General features: G+C 56.0%; 1 long non-coding RNA gene across 3 annotated transcripts in view; it reads right to left on the reverse strand.

The window, feature by feature from the left end:
- The window catches only part of LOC132011982 (uncharacterized), a 78,954-nt gene that overhangs the window by 16,353 nt on the left and 44,330 nt on the right, over window positions 1–18,271 (reverse strand). The gene's annotated exons all lie outside the window — the stretch shown is intronic.

Here is an 18,271-nt window from a genome sequence, read left to right on the forward strand (position 1 = left end):
GGGTCCCTCATTCGATCTTTCTCTCAGCAGATATTTAGGGAGCCTCATGCATACACCAGGCACTAAGCAGGACGCCGACCAAGACAGATGTGTGCCCATCCTATGAGAAGTGAACAGAACAGGGGAGATGAATGCGAAAGGACACACACGTGATGCGTCGCAGTTGTGGTAACTTACAACATCCCTGAGTCAAAGGACTGAAGATGTTCTTTTATAGGCTAGGAATCAGACTCCAAGCTCCAAGTTGCAGGCAACAGGCGCTCTGGGCCCAAGAGACACCAGGGAGAGGAATCAGGCCGCTGGTCCATCAGCTGCCCCGGGAGAAAGAATGGGAAGGAGTGGGCCTACCATGATGACGACAACGATGTTGTTGAGGATAATCATACTAACAGCTAGCACTCACGGGGTGTCTGCTCAAGCTAAGGTGACAGCAGACCCCTTGCCCCAATCTGAAACAGAGGGGTCCCCTCGGGAAACCGAGCAAAGTGGCATCACCCCACAGTGTGTGATCCGTGGGACCCAGGACAGACCCTACTGCCTCTTCCAAAGTCCATCTCCTCAGACATCAGGGGCCTCAGTTCCCACCAGTGGTGCTTTGCCCTCTGGGCTTAGCTTTGCCCCTTGGGACATCTCAGTCCTTTACATCTCCCTGGGGCGGGGGGCACCAGGCCGGGCTAACCTGCCCTGACCTGTGTGTCCATCCCTCTCTGTCACACATACCGCCACCTTATGGTTTCAGCCCACCTGTTTCTTTCCTGATGATGTCCTTCCTGCTTTCTTCTCTAGGAACCCTAGTTGTCAAGGCTCAGTGCAAACTGTACTTCATCCCAGAACTGCTTCTGATCCCTCACTCTCTGGAGCAGTGACACCAGAGGGGAGAAAAAGTGTAAGTTTCATCTTAGGAAACCTGAGCCTGGCGTGTAACTAACGCACAGCAATCAGCAAATCAAATCCACTCTCTCGGGCTAAATTTTCTTATCCATGATTTAGGGCTGGTACTCCTTACTTCAGCTCAGCGATTGCTTTCCCCAGAGTCAAGGATATCAGAGTTCTTTGTCAATGATAGAGCATTTGTAAGTAGATCAGTTATAACCACAGTCCATTGCCATATAAGTGACCAAAATTGGCTTCCAAAAAAAAAAAAAAATTATTCATGGATCTAAAAAGAAGTCCAAAGGGATGAGAATTTCAGGCATGGCTTCATTCAGGGACTCTAATTCTGTCTCCAGGACCTGTTTGCCCCACTTCTGGATTCTCCTGGTTTCCACGTTGCTTCTTCTCAGGCTCCAGGAGGTGGAAAGAGAACTAGGGGGTATATTCCTGACTCGGGTCCCCAAAAGAGAAAGAAACAGTAGCGCCAGCAACTTATTCCAGTATTTCGCCCTCAAGGTTCTGAGGCTGAGAGTGCCACCATGGTCTGGAATATGGACGCTCTGATGGTTTGGGCTTGTGTCTCACGGCCAGTTCTGGGATGGGGGGTCGGGACCACGCTCTCGGAAATACATGAAGTGGGGTGTGGGAGAGTGCATGAGAGGGACGATCGCCCCAAAGCAAAGGCAGAGTGCTGTCACTGGAATAAAAGGGGAAATGACACTGGTGGCAAAAATAAGGTCTGTCCACCCCCAGTGACATTCACAAATGCCCTTCTTCAAATGCAAGGTAAGACCTTCCCCTCTCATCCCTCTCCCCGGCTGGGAGATGAAGGGAAGACTCATGTATATTAGGTAACTTATATTCTTCTCATTCAGAGTCTGATGTGTCCTGGAGGCCCTGTGCCACGTGGTTCCCCCCCTCCCCCAATAACCCTGCACTTGGGAGAAACTGCAAGGTCAACACCCATCTGAAAGAGGAAAGAAAGGAAAACAGCACTGGGGCCGCCAGTCCACCAGTCGGCAGTGCTGATGGGTTCCCACCGAACAGGAGTGGCAACGTTTCCCTTTCCCAAGGCAGGAACGTTGGACGAGGGTGGAGCAACAGGGAGAATGATGTCCCCCATGAAGCTGTTCCCCACCCTTGGAAGCCATAAATAGGTCACATTAAATGGCGAAGGGAAATTAAGACTGTGGATGGAATGGGGGTTGTTAATCAGCCAACCTTAAAGGGAGTTACCATGGATGACCTGGATGAGCCCACGGTCATCACAAGGGTCCTTGGACACGGAAGATGGGGGCCAGAGAAGAGTGTGAGTGGTAGGCTGCCAGGCGGACTCAGTGGGCCACCGCTGGAGGGAAAAGAGGCCATGGGTGCAGGAAGGGGGCAGCCTCTGGAAGCTGGAAAAGGCAAGAGAATGGGTCTTCCCCAGTACCCCCAGAAAGGAACGCAGCCCTGCTGACACCTTCCTGTTAACTCTCTGAGACCCATTTTGGACGTCTGGCCTTCAGAACCGTAAGATAAATTTGTGTCGTTTCCAGCCATGAATCTGTGGTAATTCGTGACAGCAGCCACAAAAACGAATTCAGAGAGCGAGACAAAAAATCCCACTATCACAATATTCCCTTTGATCTTAATTTTATGCCTCTGGTTGGGCACTTGACAGACATGGTCACTTGGGGTCCCCTAGCCATCCTGGGAGATGGTATGATCATCGTTATGGCCCGATGGAGAACACTGAGGCTCCAGGCACAGCTTGCTTTCCAGAGTCAACCAGCTAGTAGAAGAGGGGGCCAAAATTCAAACACTTGTCCATCTGGCCTCGAGTCACACTGGGGTCCTCATTTCACTTCCTTGCCCGGGGACATCCCACCTCTGCTTCAGCCCTGCAGTGCCGGGGGGTCACGTCCTGCTGAGGCCACCCGCCCCTTCCTGGATCTGCTCCCTGTGTGGTCCTGACATAAAGACTCCCGAGGAGGGGTAGTTAGAATGTCCTCTGGGCCAGCCAGTGAGGAATAAATGGAGAACAAGTTTGCCTGGATAGTGGGGGTGAGACTGAGATCTCCCACTCCCGGGGAACAAATTCCTTTTATCCACATCTAGATTTCTGCTCCCCTCTGCGTCCCCAGCTCCAAACTCCCCCAGCAAGACCAAGTGGGGACTTTGTATCAGATGGAGGAAAAATGCAGTTTTGTCTTTCAGGATTTATTCTTCTCTCTTGTCACTTCTACTCTTGTCCGATCCAGGAATGTCCCGGAATTGGCTGAGGTGAGGAAGGGCAAGTCTGGCTCCTCCAGTTTCTCTCTGACAAATGTGAACTGGGTCGGGGACCGCAGGGGAGGTAAACAGATCCCTAAAAGTGTCTTGCACGCAATCTGGGGCTAAGCAGCGACTTCATGCTGAACTAGGGCTCAGCTGGTCCATCCCCAAGGACAGGCCCAGTTGACTGATAGCCAAAAGCCAGCTGTCTCCCCAACCCCCAACACACACAAGTCACAGAGGCTTAGACCCCCTGACTGAGTAGAAGCAGTCAGGGGCCCCCAACCTCAGACTGCAGAATTTAACAACAGACTCCAAGAGGTCAAATGAGACCCAGGGGAGCATCTAATTTGACTCCTTCTTTGGCCCAGAGAAGGGATGTAACTTTCCTAAGGTCACACAGCAAAGCTAGGGCTCCTGCCTCATCAAGCCTCAGTTTCCCCAGAGGTAAGGTATGGGTCTATTGATGAGGCAGAAATAGCTAAGTGTCAGACTGTGAGAAGGAAATTATAATAGCCCTCCATGGGTGGAGTGCACACAGAATGCCGGGCACCATGAAAACGCTCAAGGAGGTGTCTGAGCAGCAGAGTCAGGTGAGGGTCTGACTCTTGGCTTTGGCTCGGGTCTTAATATCCCGGTTGTGGGGTCAAGCCCCGTGTTGGGCTCTGTACTACTCATGGAGCCTGCTTAAGATTCTCTCTCTCTTTCTCTCTCTCCCCCTCTGCCCCTCCCCAACTTGTGCTCCTGCTCTCTCTCTCTCTCCCTCTCTCAGAAAAATAAATAAATAAATAAATATACAGAATAAATCCCCAACGAGCTTCCTCTATCTCATCTCCACCACCCTCTGTGAGGCTCTTGTTTCTCCTATTTTGCAGATGAAGAAACTGAGACTCATCCGGGGAATTTTCGAGGGGGATGAAAATGGATATCTTAATTCAGGTGGTGGCTACACAGATGTATACATGTGGAAAAAGCAATTGAGATGTACACTCCAGATTGGTGTACTTAACTCTGTCAATTGCACTTCTGCTTTTTTTAGTATGCTGATAGAAAAAAATAAATAAATAAGCTGAGGCTAAAGGAAGTTAAGTGATTTTGTCAAGCTCACACATCTTATCAGTGGGTAAGCTAGGCTTTGAACTGGATCAGTCTGGGCAGAGCGCCCCCAGTTACTACCCTTGCCATATTGTTATGTCACTTGTTGGCATCATAGTAACTCTATCCATATCTCAAGTCTGCAGCCCTCTTTCAATGGCCTGAAGCCAGACTCAAGTGAAGTTTGGGGAGGCCTGGGAGGCTCTGGAGAAAGGTCTAGGTCTGGACAAAGGCTAGGGTCAGGGTTGCTGCTGCCCCATGTGGTGTCTCAGTACAAATAAAACAATCTGCTCCTTTCCCCTGGCAGTGCAGCCTTACTCCAGTTTGGACTGCAGCTCCCAGCCCCTCAGGTGGCCCTTTGTGCAGTGCACAACCTGAACACCTGTACACAGCCCTGGCAGGAGTGCCTCAGGAAAGGTAGATTGTATGTCACCCACACTGTGGGCTTTGGGCAGGAGAGGGGAACTCCTTTCCCAACCCACTGTACTCTCCTACCTGGGCATTTCTGATGTTCTCCTATCTGTCAATCTGCCTGGGCTTGAGGGACCTCTTTTTGGTTCAGGCCCTCACAGGGTTCTCAGCTGCAGGGCACACCCAGGGAGTTACTCAGGCACTCAGCAAATGCTTGGAAACGTCTTCTCTGTGGCAAGTCCTATCTTGGTGATCAGACCCAGCCCTTGCCTTCTAGTAGTCCCAGGCAGGTGCAAGAAGTGCAGTAAAAGAGATGACAAAAAGCAGGGAGTTGGCATCTTTGTACATAGACAAAAGGCACCCCTTCCTCGGAGCAGAAATTTGCCTTCATATACAAATCACAGAACAACTGTAATGGAGAGGGTGGACCCTAGAGTGGCACGGGGCCGACCAGCAGAGCTGTATAGCCCTCCTATGTCCCCTGTCTCCAGGCCAAAATTTGACCTGAGGTCTCTCTGACTTGCTGTACCTACCCTACTGCCTGACTCCAACCTCTCTCCCTGCAGCACACGCCTGCTGCTTTTCCCCCATCTGCGCCGGGAGCTCCCCATCCATGTCTCTCTGCCTCTGCTGAGTAAGCGGGGGCTGGATGAGGGATCCGCAAGGCCCCTGCCTGCCTGGACAGTCTGGGTTCTCTGCATGGGAGTGTGTGCAGACTGGCCCTCGAGCCAGGGCAATGGTCCTTGAAGCTCACGGGAGCATTCCTCGTCAATGTGACGTGACCACAGGGGTCACTGGGAAAGGGCGGGAGAAATGGGTCATGGGAGAGAGCGCAAGCATAATGGGAGCCCCTCCCATCCACACAGCGGTTTACCCCGTGCAAAGCCTATTTCCACACCTTGGTTCACTGAACCTGCAAAAGAAGAGATGAGGCAAGGGGGGCTCAGAGAGCTCAAGTCACTTGCCCAAGGTCACACAGCCACACCACAACCCAGCTGAGCCAGGACCACCAGCCTGTTCCTTTGTCCCAGGCTTCCTTCACCACCCCTGGTCCCTATCTGACTCACACGGGTGGGCTCAGGGAGGCAGGAGGCTGGGCCCCACCAAGCGCACTGAGGCGTTGGAGCGGGCGATGATGACGGAGCTGCCGTCTGCTGGGAGGAGGTCACGGTCTGCAGATGCCACGGTCTGTTGGCTTTGCGAGCAGGATGAACTGGGAGGCCCACCTGGGGCTAGGCAGGCCGGGGCCCGGGACTCTTACCTTGGGTAGGTCAGGGGGCTCTCTGCAGAGCCAGAGGAGACAAGCAGCACCACCCAGGCCCTCCTGCTTCCCTCTCTTGCTGGAGTGTGAGAGCAAATAGCCCATCAAAGCCTACTTTGCTGGAACAGGTGGATGGGTGGCGAGCCAGGCAGGGGGTGGGGGAAAGTGGACCAGAGGGACCAGGGGGCTGTCAGGCTAACCGCAACATTCCCCAGCCCCAGTGAAAGGCCAGCAGGCAAACTCTGAGTCGGTTCCAGGAGCAAGTTCAGAAGAGCTTAGCATGGCTATAGACCCGCACGAATGGGTTCAAATCACAGCTACCTCTGTGTGACCTTGGGCAAGCCAGTTCGCCTTTCTGGGTCCCAGCCGATATGCAATATCTTGATAGATGATATCAATGTCTACCTCATAAGGTTGCTCTGACAATGAACCACTAATCCTGACAAAGCAGGGTGTCAGGCCCGATCCTGGGATCAAGGGCTAGGTCTCCTTTCAACAGAGAAGCAGTGTTTGTGGGAGGAGGGTTGCCCTAGAACCATTTCCAACAGCCCTTCCCCTTGCTGGGTCTTAGTCTTTCACCTGCAAAGTGAGTGGGGCAGCCTAGGAAGTGTCCAAGTCCCTGAGGATCTAACCATACTGTGTCCTGTGCCCTCCTCGAGCCCAGCTAGGGTAAGCACTGGCATCCGATTATACAGGTGAACCACAGGCCCTGGAGCTGAGGACAGGTGATCCTTGCCAGAGGCAAGGGAGGAAGGATGGTCTCTTTGAGGTCACTGGGAGAGAGGCAGAGGCAGAGGGGGTTCATGTGAGTGGGTGGGTACTGAGTCCCCTGCCCACATCCCTGAGGCTAGGTCCTTCAGACAATGAGAAAAGGATCAGGATTGGGGCACCCCAAGTGGCACCCAAATCTACCCTTCCAAAAACAAATCTGGAAAAGTCCTCCTCTCCGGGACTGGGTGGACGAGGGCCGTAGTGTGGTTTGGGGCCAAAAAAACGTGGGTTCCCAACCCACCTCTTCTACCTGCATGACATTGGGTAAGACAGTCGACCTTTCTGTCCCCCAGTTCCTCATCTGTAAAATGGGAATAACGGTCCTCCCCTCAACAGGGAGATGACACATGCAAGAGTTCTAACCAGAGTGGGTCCTAACCAGAGGGTCCCTCCTCTAAGTGACCTTGAGGCCACCTAAAATGACCAAGGACCTGGTGTGGGCAGAGGCACCTACATGGACCAGTCTCAGTCCCTGCTCTCCATGAACTCAAGGGTCCCTGGGGAGGCGGATGCGGTGGCCAGAATGCTGGGGTTGAGTGAGAGCTTCATGCCAGAGGTAGAGGTGATCAGATGTGTATCCATCATTGTTGAAGTTGGGAGATCAGTATGGGGGATTTCATGATACCGTTCTATGTACTTTTATACAGGGTTTACATTTTCCACAATTAAAGTTGGTGAAGTCCCTCATGGATCCGCTAACATTTTGTTAAATACCGCCAACTATATTAAACAGGCTTCCAGAAAGACCAGACAATCTCCAGCTCAAGGCTATTACCCTGGAACCCCGGGGTCGTCTGTCTCCCTCTGTGAGCCGGATCCCGTCTTTTGGCCTGTGTTGGTAAACAGAGATTTACTGGGACCCAGCCCATGCCTTCACTGATTGCCGTTGGCTGCTCTCGCCCCACAGAGACCACATGGACCACAACCCTAACACCTTTACCATCCGCCCTTTAGAGAGAACGTTTACTGCCCTCTGGGCTGATCTCCCGCCCACCTGCTCATCCTCCACAGTACACCCACAGCTCTGCTCTCAGGATCCAGCTGTCCTGTCCAGCCCTGGCCTTGGGGGGGGGGGTAGGCGGATCCTGGGTGGTGGCTTGGACTTGCCTCTCACTTCCCACTGTCATCTCCACTTCCCTCGGCCCCCAGGCCTGCGGCTTCCCCCCAGCCCTCATCACTGGCCACAACCACCACCTTCAGGATCTCCGGTCCACACCCCACTGCTGCTACAGATACCCCCACCTCGCTTAGTCGGTGCTACTGCTCTCTCTGACTCCTCTGGGAGCTCCCTCTTCTTGGCTTCCACCTTATCCAAAGTCCATCATTCCAGTAACACTCTTGCTGATACCCCAAACCCGTTGCCTTTTTCCTTTGCACCAAATCTCAAAAGCATCTGGTGGTGGAGGAACCTGATGAAGTGTTCTTCAATGCCTAGACCAGCCTACGCTGTTCAGGGGACAAAGCCACACAGCAGGGCCACTTTGCACTACAGTTTCGTACCACGCCCAGACAGACAGGCCACGCGCGGATCCAAACTCCAAAGACGCTGACCTAGTTAGCTCACATCTACCCTGTTTCTAGCAGCTCCTTCAAGCCCAGATGATGGAGTTTAACAGGCTGAGGTGGGATGGGGAGAGCATTGCAAGTGAAGGGAGCAGCAAGAAAAGGATGGGGGGTCAGGGGTGGGGCTACGGTCAGAGGCAGTGGGAGTGAGGCTGGAGAGGGAGGCCAGCCCAAGGAGACAGTAGGCTGTCTCCTTGTAGGCTGTAGCCTACAGGTCTGTAAGAATGTTGTGGGCACTGGGCAGCCACAGAAGGTTCTGGAGCAGGCAGTGGCCAGATGGTGGGTGGGGAATCAGACAAGCGGCATGGAAATGGGGTACCCATTCACCTCATGTTCTGTGTTCATCTGACAGGTTGGGACTCCCCTCCAAGGGGAGAGTGCCTTTAGAGGTCTTTAGAGGCATCCCCGGTGCAGGACCCCTGACTCCCAACCTTCCCAGGGAGGCCCAGTCTGTCCACAGTACGTGGCTTCCTGGTCCCTCAGCCAGGTGGTACCAGCAGCTGGGTACTCCTGAGGGGACTCGCGGACAGATCACCAAACTGAAGGGTGCTGTAAAACAGGAGTAATTTCTTCCCATATCTAGCTTGTCTCTATGTGGTAGATGGAAACGGACATTTCCAGAGCACCTACTGTGTGCTGGGCCCCCTCTCACCCACTGCCCCACAGCTCTCAGAGGTGAGCATGAGTGTACCCACATGACAATTAGGAAACTGAGGCTCGGCAGGCCGGGGGACCTAGGTCAGAGCCCACAGTCAAGGACGGCGCCAGACCTGGAGGCCGCGTGTCAAACTCCCTGCCTGGGGCTCTTTCTCCCCACACAGCTGCCTGCTGGGACGCACCAACCGTGACCAGTCAACACCTCGGGGCAGGAATTCGCATTTATCACCTCACACACCATCCGTGGAGGGAGCTCACCTTCACGGGGAAGCTCCCTTCCCACGGTGGGCTGGCTCCATCTGGGAGAAAGTCATTTTTCATGGCCTTCCATTCTCCCACTTTTGCCTCTCAGTCGGCCCTTCTCCCGGTGGGCATCCCCATCCTCCCAGCCAGATGTGCCAGGAGGCACTTGAGGACCCAGCCAACTTAGTTTGTCTCCTCTGGACAAGCTCCAGTTTATCTGCAGAGCCCAGAGGGCCCCTGTGCTCCTCAGTGACCCAGGCAGAGACGATCTGGGCATCCTCTGTAGCCTGGAACCTTGGCTCACAGCCACTAACCCCTCTGTTCCTACCCTGGGTGGCCTGCAGGTGGGCCGAAGCAGAGGCGGCAAATATTTGCTGACCGAGGGAATGCATTGTCACTGAAGACCACTCGGCAGGTGTCTGCGTGCATGGGAGGTGAAACAGGGGGCAGTGGCTGGGGAAGGAATTGAAGGAATTGCCCCAAGCTTCACACCTGTGGGGAGCCTCAGACAGTGGGCAACCCAACCCCAGCCCTGGTCAAGTTCAAAGGCTGAGGGAGAAGGCTGGGGCCAGATGGGACACTTAAACAACGGAGTCCGGGTGAAGATATCATTCAGGGCTGGGACGACAGCTTTGCAGCTGCGTTTAAGTGAGAAAAGTCAGAGTGTAAGATGGTTCCCGAATTGAGCTCCTGGGGAAGCTCCTGTTTCCAGAGAGGGTGCATGGAGGGCTGGGGGCAGAGAAAAGGGTGCCAGGTGAGAGCCTCAGAACTTGGGATCTGGAAGGTGGTCTTGGGCAAGCCCCTTGCCTTCTGAGAGCCTCAGTTTCTGCCTGCTGGCCCTTTGGTTGGTGGAAGTATCCAGCAAGAAGATGTATGTGAACTCCGTTGGTGGTGGTGGTGGGAGGGGTCCCCTGTGTATCCTTCTTACTGTTGTCAGTGGTGGTAGGTCACCTCAGGGTACCCATGTGCGGGGCCCCAGGTGGGGGCTAGATGTAGTCTGCTCAGATAAGGGGTCCCCCAGCTCCCTAACAGGATGGCAAGGGCCCGGTCAAGTGATTACTGTCAAGTGATTACTGGGCCATGCGAACAGTAAGGGGAGCCGGGAAATTGTTAATCTGGCTGCTCCTTCCTGCTGTCAGAGACCGCAGATGGACAAGGGCAGGGAGTCCTGGGGAAGGCCAATTCCCTTGCACCTGCCTGCTCAGGGACGCCATGGGAACGTTAACAGGGGGAGCCTGGGTGCAGGACGGGTCTCAGCTAACGGTGCTTCCAGCCTTCCCCTCGGATGGGCCTCTAGGGTGAGGGGAAGTCGCCAGAGCATTGCAGGGGGGTTGGCTGGGCTTGCCTGAACTAGGAAGACCCATGTCTCTGTGACTCTGCTTCTCCAAGATGTGTGACCCTGGCCGAGGCTGGGGGTTAACGTTCGGAGAGCTCCGTGGCTGAAACAGGCCTAAGAGAGAGCTGGGGCTGCTCTCTTGGGCCTCTGCGTCTCTTTCCTGCCTCACCCCACTGTGGCCTCTCCTGGGTGTCCCTCAGCTGACCTGTGCCACATCATCCCACAGGCTCCCTGCCCCCCCCCCACCCCACATCTGCCTCCCTCCTGCCAGAGGCTGCAGGCATCACCCCCCACAAACAGAGCTCCTCAAGGAGAGGTCTCTTGTGGGCGCCTGGCATAGAAGAAACCCCCAGGGCGGTGTGCACTGAAGGGATAGAATCCAGGCAGAGAGAACAGCAGGCAAAATGCTCACAGCCCAAAGACACCTGGTCCATTTGGGCCCCGAGTATCCCTGGTGTGGCTCAAGGACTGCGATGGGGTGGGGACAGAAGTGCCAGAGCACAGGGCTGGAGAGGGCGCTGGGGGCAGATTGAGAGGGCCTTGAATGCCTGGTTGAGGCCTGGTGACGCGAGGCCACAGTACAGGACGCATTTGCTCCTTCAGACCCATCTGCTCCAGGAAGGGGCTGTCTGTCCACAGCGTGGAGGGCACAGCACAAGCCAAGAGAGGTGGCAAAGAGATGGGGGACAGCAGCCCAGGAGAGTAGGACTGGAAGAGGAGGGAGGGTTCCAGAGTCTTTCTAGAAGTGTCAGGATGGCCCAGAGAGTGGGTGCCCACCCCTCTGGATAGGGGCTTTGTTGAGCCGCATGGTCTCTCACCACAGGGCAGGCATGGGGACAGGTGTGGTGCTCAGTAGCCTCAGCCCGTGGGGCCCAGGACAGCCTCGGGGGTGGGCTCCACAGTCTAGGAGAGTCCCCTTGTGTGGGGCCCGGAGTAGGAGCCGTCACCACATACCCCAAGACGAGCTTGGCCAGTGTGTATTGGGAAGCCCTCCCTCTCTGCCAGCAGCCCACTGTCTCCCCAGCCTGGGGCTCAGTGTGTCTGCGTCTGCCCTGTCTGTCTGGTCCAACACCCAGGAGTCTCCTGCCAACCAGCCCTCCTCCCCTTAGCTCCCCAGAACTCATCTCCACGCTTAAGACTCAGACTGACCACCTCTGCTCCAGGCAGCCCCTCTGAATCTCCCCCCCAAGTCCTCTCCTGGGAGTCCCACAGTCCCCGGGCTTCCCAGCTCGGATCATGCTGAGTCCGCACCCGTTACCCGGGGCACCTGGGGTCAGCCTGAGATCTGGGACTCCTGGGTGTGACTCCTCTCTCTCCCCCTCACCGGCACTGAGCCTGGAGCCGTGGTGTCCAGCTCAGTGCAGGCCAGCTGGTGGCTGGCTGGCTGGGTGGGGACAAATAAGCATGTGACAGTACTCAGTAGTGTGAGGTCATGAGGGTGAGCCATGAGGAGACACAGGTGTGTGTGGCTCCCAGCACTTTAGAATTCCCAGGAAGCATAAGACAGGCTCTGGGCTCTTGATGGCAGCCATTCGGTGTCAGAGACCATACCAGGGACCCCAGTAGGACCCCCAGCAGATGGCCCCTCAGGGGCAGAGTCTGGAAGCCTGTGCTGGGCTGAGCCTTCCTTCCTTGCCTCAGCTGGCCAGACTCTGTTGACTTCTCAGAGGGCAAAAGGGGTAGAGAGGAGGCATGAGGAGGACGCGGAGATGGGGAGAGAGACCACTCCTGTGGTGGGGTCTTTACCAGCGGCATCTAGTGATGTCCTCACAGCAGCCATCAAGGGAGGCAAGAGAGGGGAAGTGATTTTCCAAGGTCACCCAGCAGGAAGTGGCAGAGCTGGGATTTGAACCCATGTGGACTTGACCCTAAACCCACACCCTTTCCATCTTTCTGGACTACTGAGAGACAAGAACACCAGATCACTGGGGTCCCTTACTCTGCAGCCTTGAGAGCAGCCCAAGCAAATGGATGGCCTCAGTAGGTGGGAGGGGCGGGGGAGGCGGAGTTCGCAGGAGGGTGTGGGGGCCCACCGGGCACCTGGCACTCGGACCCTGGGCCAGGGAACCCAACGCACTCTCATGGGGCTGATGGTGCCTACCTTGAGGTGACTGGCCTCTACCCCGGGTTCTGTGGAGTTGAGGTAAGAGCCCAGGAGGAAGAGTGGGCCATGGAGGTGTCCGAAGGGAGGACCTGTGTGATGCCAGCAAACATTGCACCAGGGGTGTGCGTCCCAAACACGCTGACAGGCTGTCTGGGGCCTGCGGAGACCGAGGGGCCGGGCACGTGTGGGTGTTCTAAGCATCCCCCACAAGCAGGATAGCAGGACCAGCAGCCTCTGCACCCACTCCAGGAGAAAGGAGGCTACTCCCTGTCTGCTCTGTGGTTTCGTCTGAGCCACCCTACCCTGAGGACCTTGCATAGCCAGTGCCCAGCCCTGCCCCTCCCAGCCCTGCCCCCTACAGTCCCAGAAGCCCCCACACCCAAACCCCCATTGTTCCCAGCCCTGCCCCTGGGATCCCTGGGCCTGGAGCTCAGGAGGCAATGAACATTCCAAGGATTCCATAGACCCCACCCCTGCCCTCAGCCTCCTTCAAAGAAGCCGGCTGGGGTTAGGGTCTGTCTTGACAGAGGTGCCAAGCCACATGGCCCTCCCACTCCCCTCCCAGCTCAGCCCCTCTGAACTTCTTCCAGGTGCGCAGAGGAAGGGCCCTGCGGTGGGCGTTGCAGCTAGGAAGGCCCGGCTGGGATGGTTTGCTCGACCTGGGCCCCAGGCCGGGCTCTTCCTCGGATAGGCTGGGCACCCTCAGGTAAGCCACTGTGCTCTTGGGACCTCAGTTTCCCCCTCTGTCAAGGGGAGCAGACACAGAAGGATGTGGTAGTCATGATCTTGGGTGTTGGAATCCCTGATACTGGCTTTGACCGAAGCAGGTGGTCAGGCCTCCCCCATGCCTCCGTTTTCTCCTCTGTCAAATGGGAATGATGGTAGCACCCACCTCACAGAGGGCTTTGTGGTTTAGAAGAGCCAGGGCAGGGCCCATGCCTGGCCATGGTGAGCTCAGAGGGAACCGGCCATCATTCTGGGGCCTTCCCAGAGTCCCTCTCATCATGTCACTTCCTGGTGTTCTTTGTTCCCCATCCCTGACTCTCCATGGGGTCCTGCCCTTTGTCTTTCTTCAGACTGTTGCCTGCTGGGTGTGCTTCTCTCCCTGATAGCTTTTGTCTCCCCAGAGACTTGCTAGGCCAGCCCAACCCAGCCCATACTGACCTCTCCCAACCCAGACATCCCTGTCTGCTCAGTCTCTAGGTTGAGCACCCACCATGGACCTAGCATAGTCTACACCCCACTCCCCTATACCCAATCTTCACTCAACAGAGGCATTTCCTGCCGGACGATTCAGCTCCCCTTCTGACCTCCCACTCCATAAGCTGTCCTGAGGTTTCTCCCAGGCTGCTGAGAGGACAGGCGTAGGACACCCTCTGAAACAGTGAGCTGAGCTTGTGGGAGGCCAGGGGCCACCCAGAAGAGTGTGTGTAACTCTGCTGGGAAAGGGGCTAATCAAGGAAGGCTGCTCAGAGGAGGTGTGCTAAATTGGATTTTGAATGATGCGTACATCGATTCTTCAGATAGACACAGGGTGCCAGTGGAAAGCACATTCAAAACCCCAAAGGCTGACACTACCATAGGCGCTGAGGAGAGCACGGTGGAAAGGCTGGAAGAAAGGAGAGGCCTGGAGAGGCGGCTGGGCTGGATCCAAAAGGGATCCACAGTCAAGGTCGGGCACTGGGGAGCTTCGGGACAGATGGAATTGGTTGGGGGGACAAGGACCCTCCTGGCTGCTGGCAGGCGATAGATGGGAAGGGGCAAGACTGGAGGCGCAGGGGAAAACAGAGGCCACGGCCTGAGTCCCACTGTGGAGGGAACAAGGGGACACATTCATGGGAGCTTCTCAAGCTCTAGCCTGAGCCTCTTCCCTACTTGCCCGGCGTTTCTCCTCCTGGGCAACTCTTCACCCACCCTCAGCTGGGCCTGGAAAGCTCAGGACCCCGCTCCAGGCTGGGGAGCTGAGCCTCACTGAGTCCTTGTGCACGGTTCCCAGAGTCCGTCAAGGCCTCCAGGGGCTGAGCAGAGCATGGGTGGCTCCCAGTGGGCCTCGTGTGGAGAACCAGGGTACCAGGGAGGACAGAACCCAGGCCAGCCCAGGGATAGACCCACAGCCTCCTTCTGCCCTGCCCTTCTCCTCAGAGTTCCCTGAGGGCTGAGGATCTAGGCCTTTCCTCGAACAGTGCCCGAGAGGGTTGTGTCCTCACCTTCCCCTCTGACGTTCTCCTCTTCCCACCAAAACCCAACTCGGATGTTACCTGCTCCCTGAGTCCCTGCTGACTGCCACTCAGGGTACCCCCTTACCATTCCTTAGCTGTCTACCAGGGGCACCCCCCTCCACGTTAGGTCTGCAGCCCCTTGATGTCAGGCCCCGAGTCTGCATCGCCATATCACCCCGTCGCGGCTCAGGGACCTCAGCGGGGTGCACGCCGGCGGGCGGGCTGGCTGGTGCAAGGACGATGAGCGAATGGAGCCACCGAAGGAACACTCCAGCCTCCAAAAGGCCTCCAGCTACTCCCGGGGCTCTCTGGCATCCCTGTGCTGGCCTCCCAGGCAAGACAACAGTGGGCCTTGCCCTCCCATCACCAGCCCAGATCTGTGGGGTCTGCAAGGTGGTACAAAGAGTCTGGGTGCCCTTCCCCTCCTGCTTGGTCCCCCTGCACCTCTGAGAGTCTCCGGGGCAGAGAACCCCCTCGGGAGAGGCATCTCTCAGCAGCGTGGGAAGGGACATGGGGAGCCCATTTGTCAACCTGCTGGTCCACACCTGCCCCCCACTCGCCTCGCAGAGGCGGGAGCTGCTGGATCTGGCCCTCACCCGCTGCCCCCCCATCCCGTGGCCTGTTTCCCTTGGAACTGTTTCCCATAGCTGTCTGCTCCCCATGAGTAAAATCCACTCATTTCCGTCTGAAAATACAAACCGTTTCCTGGCTTCGCAGAGAGTTGCCTGGGTGAAATGGGCCATGGTCTCAGCGTAATCTGTGTACAACCCCCCCCACGGCCCAGCTGCTCAGGGACGTGTCCTCCTTCTCGCCTCTCCCCTGCCCACTCCCCCATCCTTCACCCCCCATGCATCTACTTCCCCCAAGATGCACACACTCGGCCCATCCGCAGGCCCAATTCCCGGACTCCTGCACGGGGAGCCTTGTACGGAGGACTGGGCGCAGGTGCTATCAACTTTTATGCAGTAGACTTCCATCAGGCATCTCTTCCATGCCAGGGCCTGAGCGGGGCACTGGAGGGATGGGGAAGCAGGACACGACCCGTTCTAAGACGTCGCCAGTCTGGATAGGGACACTGAGGTAGGGAGGAAAGTGGAAAAGGAGCGAGAAGACATGCAGAGGTCTGGCATGAAGTCTGGGGGAGCTGAGGAAGGGTTACAGGAGAGCAGCGAGTGGGGGCGTGCAGCACACTCACGCCCAGGCCCTGGACCACGGGCTGGCTGCTGACACACACATCTGGCAACCCCTGGACATCCCACAGGGCCTGCAGACCCAGCCCTGCACATCCAAGTGCCCCCGACGCCTAACCCCAGTCTCCCCCTATGTTCTCTCTGCCCCCCAGCAGGACCCCAGACAGAGGGTGGGCTTTCTCCAGGGTCCTGGCTCACCCTCCCTGCCCTTCGTGAGCCTGTCCACAGAGTTGGCAGCCCCACCTCATGACAGCCTGTCCACAATGAACGCGTGGACCCCCTTAAACTCTCACATGCTCCTGGGGCAGGGGGTGCCAGTTGGCACAAGAGTTTTGGAAAACTGCATTGCCTTTAGGGCAGACCATATCCAGGGGGCCAGCAGTCCACTTCTGGGGACTTCCCCGGAGGCAGGCAGGTAAATGCTGACCTGCCAGCCTTATTGGGGGAGAAACAAGCTCCCTGATTTGTGGCATCTGCCAGTTCCCATGGTATAAATAATCCCAGCACAGCCCGTGGCAGACCGTCAGTGTGGCGGCACTGGGCGCAGCATTGGGAAGAGATGCACTGAATGGGGTCTTGGAAGCCAGAAAGGTGGTCTCCTGCCCATTACTGGATAGAGCCCGCACAAAGGGACTAGAACATTCACAGCAGCGGAATTCCTGCTAGCCACTAAATGCCCACCAACAGTGGGAAGAGCTCATGAACCACGTTCTGGTCACACAGCAGAATGACACGTGGCAACAGACATGAAGACGGCACTCCGTGACAAGCAGCCCCGATTAACCCTCATGGACACGAGGCTCCACTAAAGCAGCCAGACGCACGTGGGCACATCCTGGACGAAGAAGCCCCAGGCAGGCAAAAGGAGGCTGCAGTGACCGCAGATGGGACAGTGGTTACTTCAGGAGGAGGTCCTGACCAGGCAGGCACAGGGCCCTGGTCTGTTTCTGGATCTACGTGGTGACTCCTCAGGTGTGTTCACTCTTTTTTTTTTTTTTTCTTTTTTAAGATTTTATTTATTTACTTGACAGAGTATAAGCCAGCATAAGCAGGGGAACAGCAACAGAGCGGGAGGGAGAAGCAGGCCCCCCGCTGAGCAGGGAGCCCGATGTGGAGGTTTGATCCCAGGATCCTGGGATCATGACCTTAACTGACTGAGCCACCCAGGCACCCCAGGTATGTTCACTCTTGATAATTTATCAAGCTGTTACAAATTGTGCATTTTCCTGCGTGCGTGTTATGTTTCACGAACGAGTTTTCATTAACACAAACACACAAACACTTCACCCTCGTGGCTGTCCTCTCCTCTCCTCCCACAGCCCCAACCGTCATTCAGGCCCTCATTACCTCCCTCCTGCACCACTGCCGGGCCTTCTCCTCATGGGTCTACTTTCTCATTCCTTCCACCCCTGTTCCAGATTAAGGTTGCCAAGTACACAACAACAACAACGAAAAGACTTACCGTTTATCTGAAAGTGACATTGAACTTGGTGTCCTATATTTTATCGGAAACTCTACCCCAGCCCATTTCCAGCCCTACCTTCTGAGTGCCCTTTCTCAAAGGCAGATCTGGCCACATCCCTTCCCTGCCCCATCACCTCCCCCGTGGCCACAGGGTCCTACCCAAACTCCTTAGTATGACCTTTAAGACTGTCTCAATCTCTAGCTCCTCTCCAGTTTCTTCCAACCCCCACACACCCCCCAAAACTCCCACACTCTAGCTACACCAAACTTCTTAACACTGATTTATTCAAAAGATATTTACAGAGCGCTTACTGTGGGCCAGGCTCTCTTACTCAACCCCACTGTACCCTCTAAAGGACCGTTATTTTGCAGGTGTGATGCCTTAGATCTTACAGGCTTTCTCATAGCTGAGTTGTTGGATTAACTCATCTTTAAAATTCAGTTCTTGAGGCGCATGGGTGGCTCAGTTGGTTAAGCCTCAGCCTTCCGCTGGGGTCATGATCCTGGGATCCTAGGATTGAGTCCTGCATCAGGCTCCCTGCTCAGCTGGGAGCCTGCTTCTCCCTCTCCTTCTGCCTGCCACTCCCCCTGCTTCTGCTCTCTGTCACATAAACAAAATCTTTAAAAAACTAAAATAATTTCACTTCTCCTTCTAGGGAACTCCTCTACCCTCCTGACCCCAGGCTATGCGAGGGGGACCCTCCTCGAGGCTTCCAGAGCCCCTGAGCTTCCCTGGGTCCCAGTACCGAGCACAGCGTTCTGTCATTGCCATTGCCTGGGTCCACACCTGTCTCCCCACCAGACTGTGACTTCATCCTGGATAAAGGC

This window comes from Mustela nigripes, chromosome 1 (genome assembly GCF_022355385.1).
Source record: "Mustela nigripes isolate SB6536 chromosome 1, MUSNIG.SB6536, whole genome shotgun sequence".
Classification (NCBI taxonomy): domain Eukaryota; kingdom Metazoa; phylum Chordata; class Mammalia; order Carnivora; family Mustelidae; genus Mustela; species Mustela nigripes.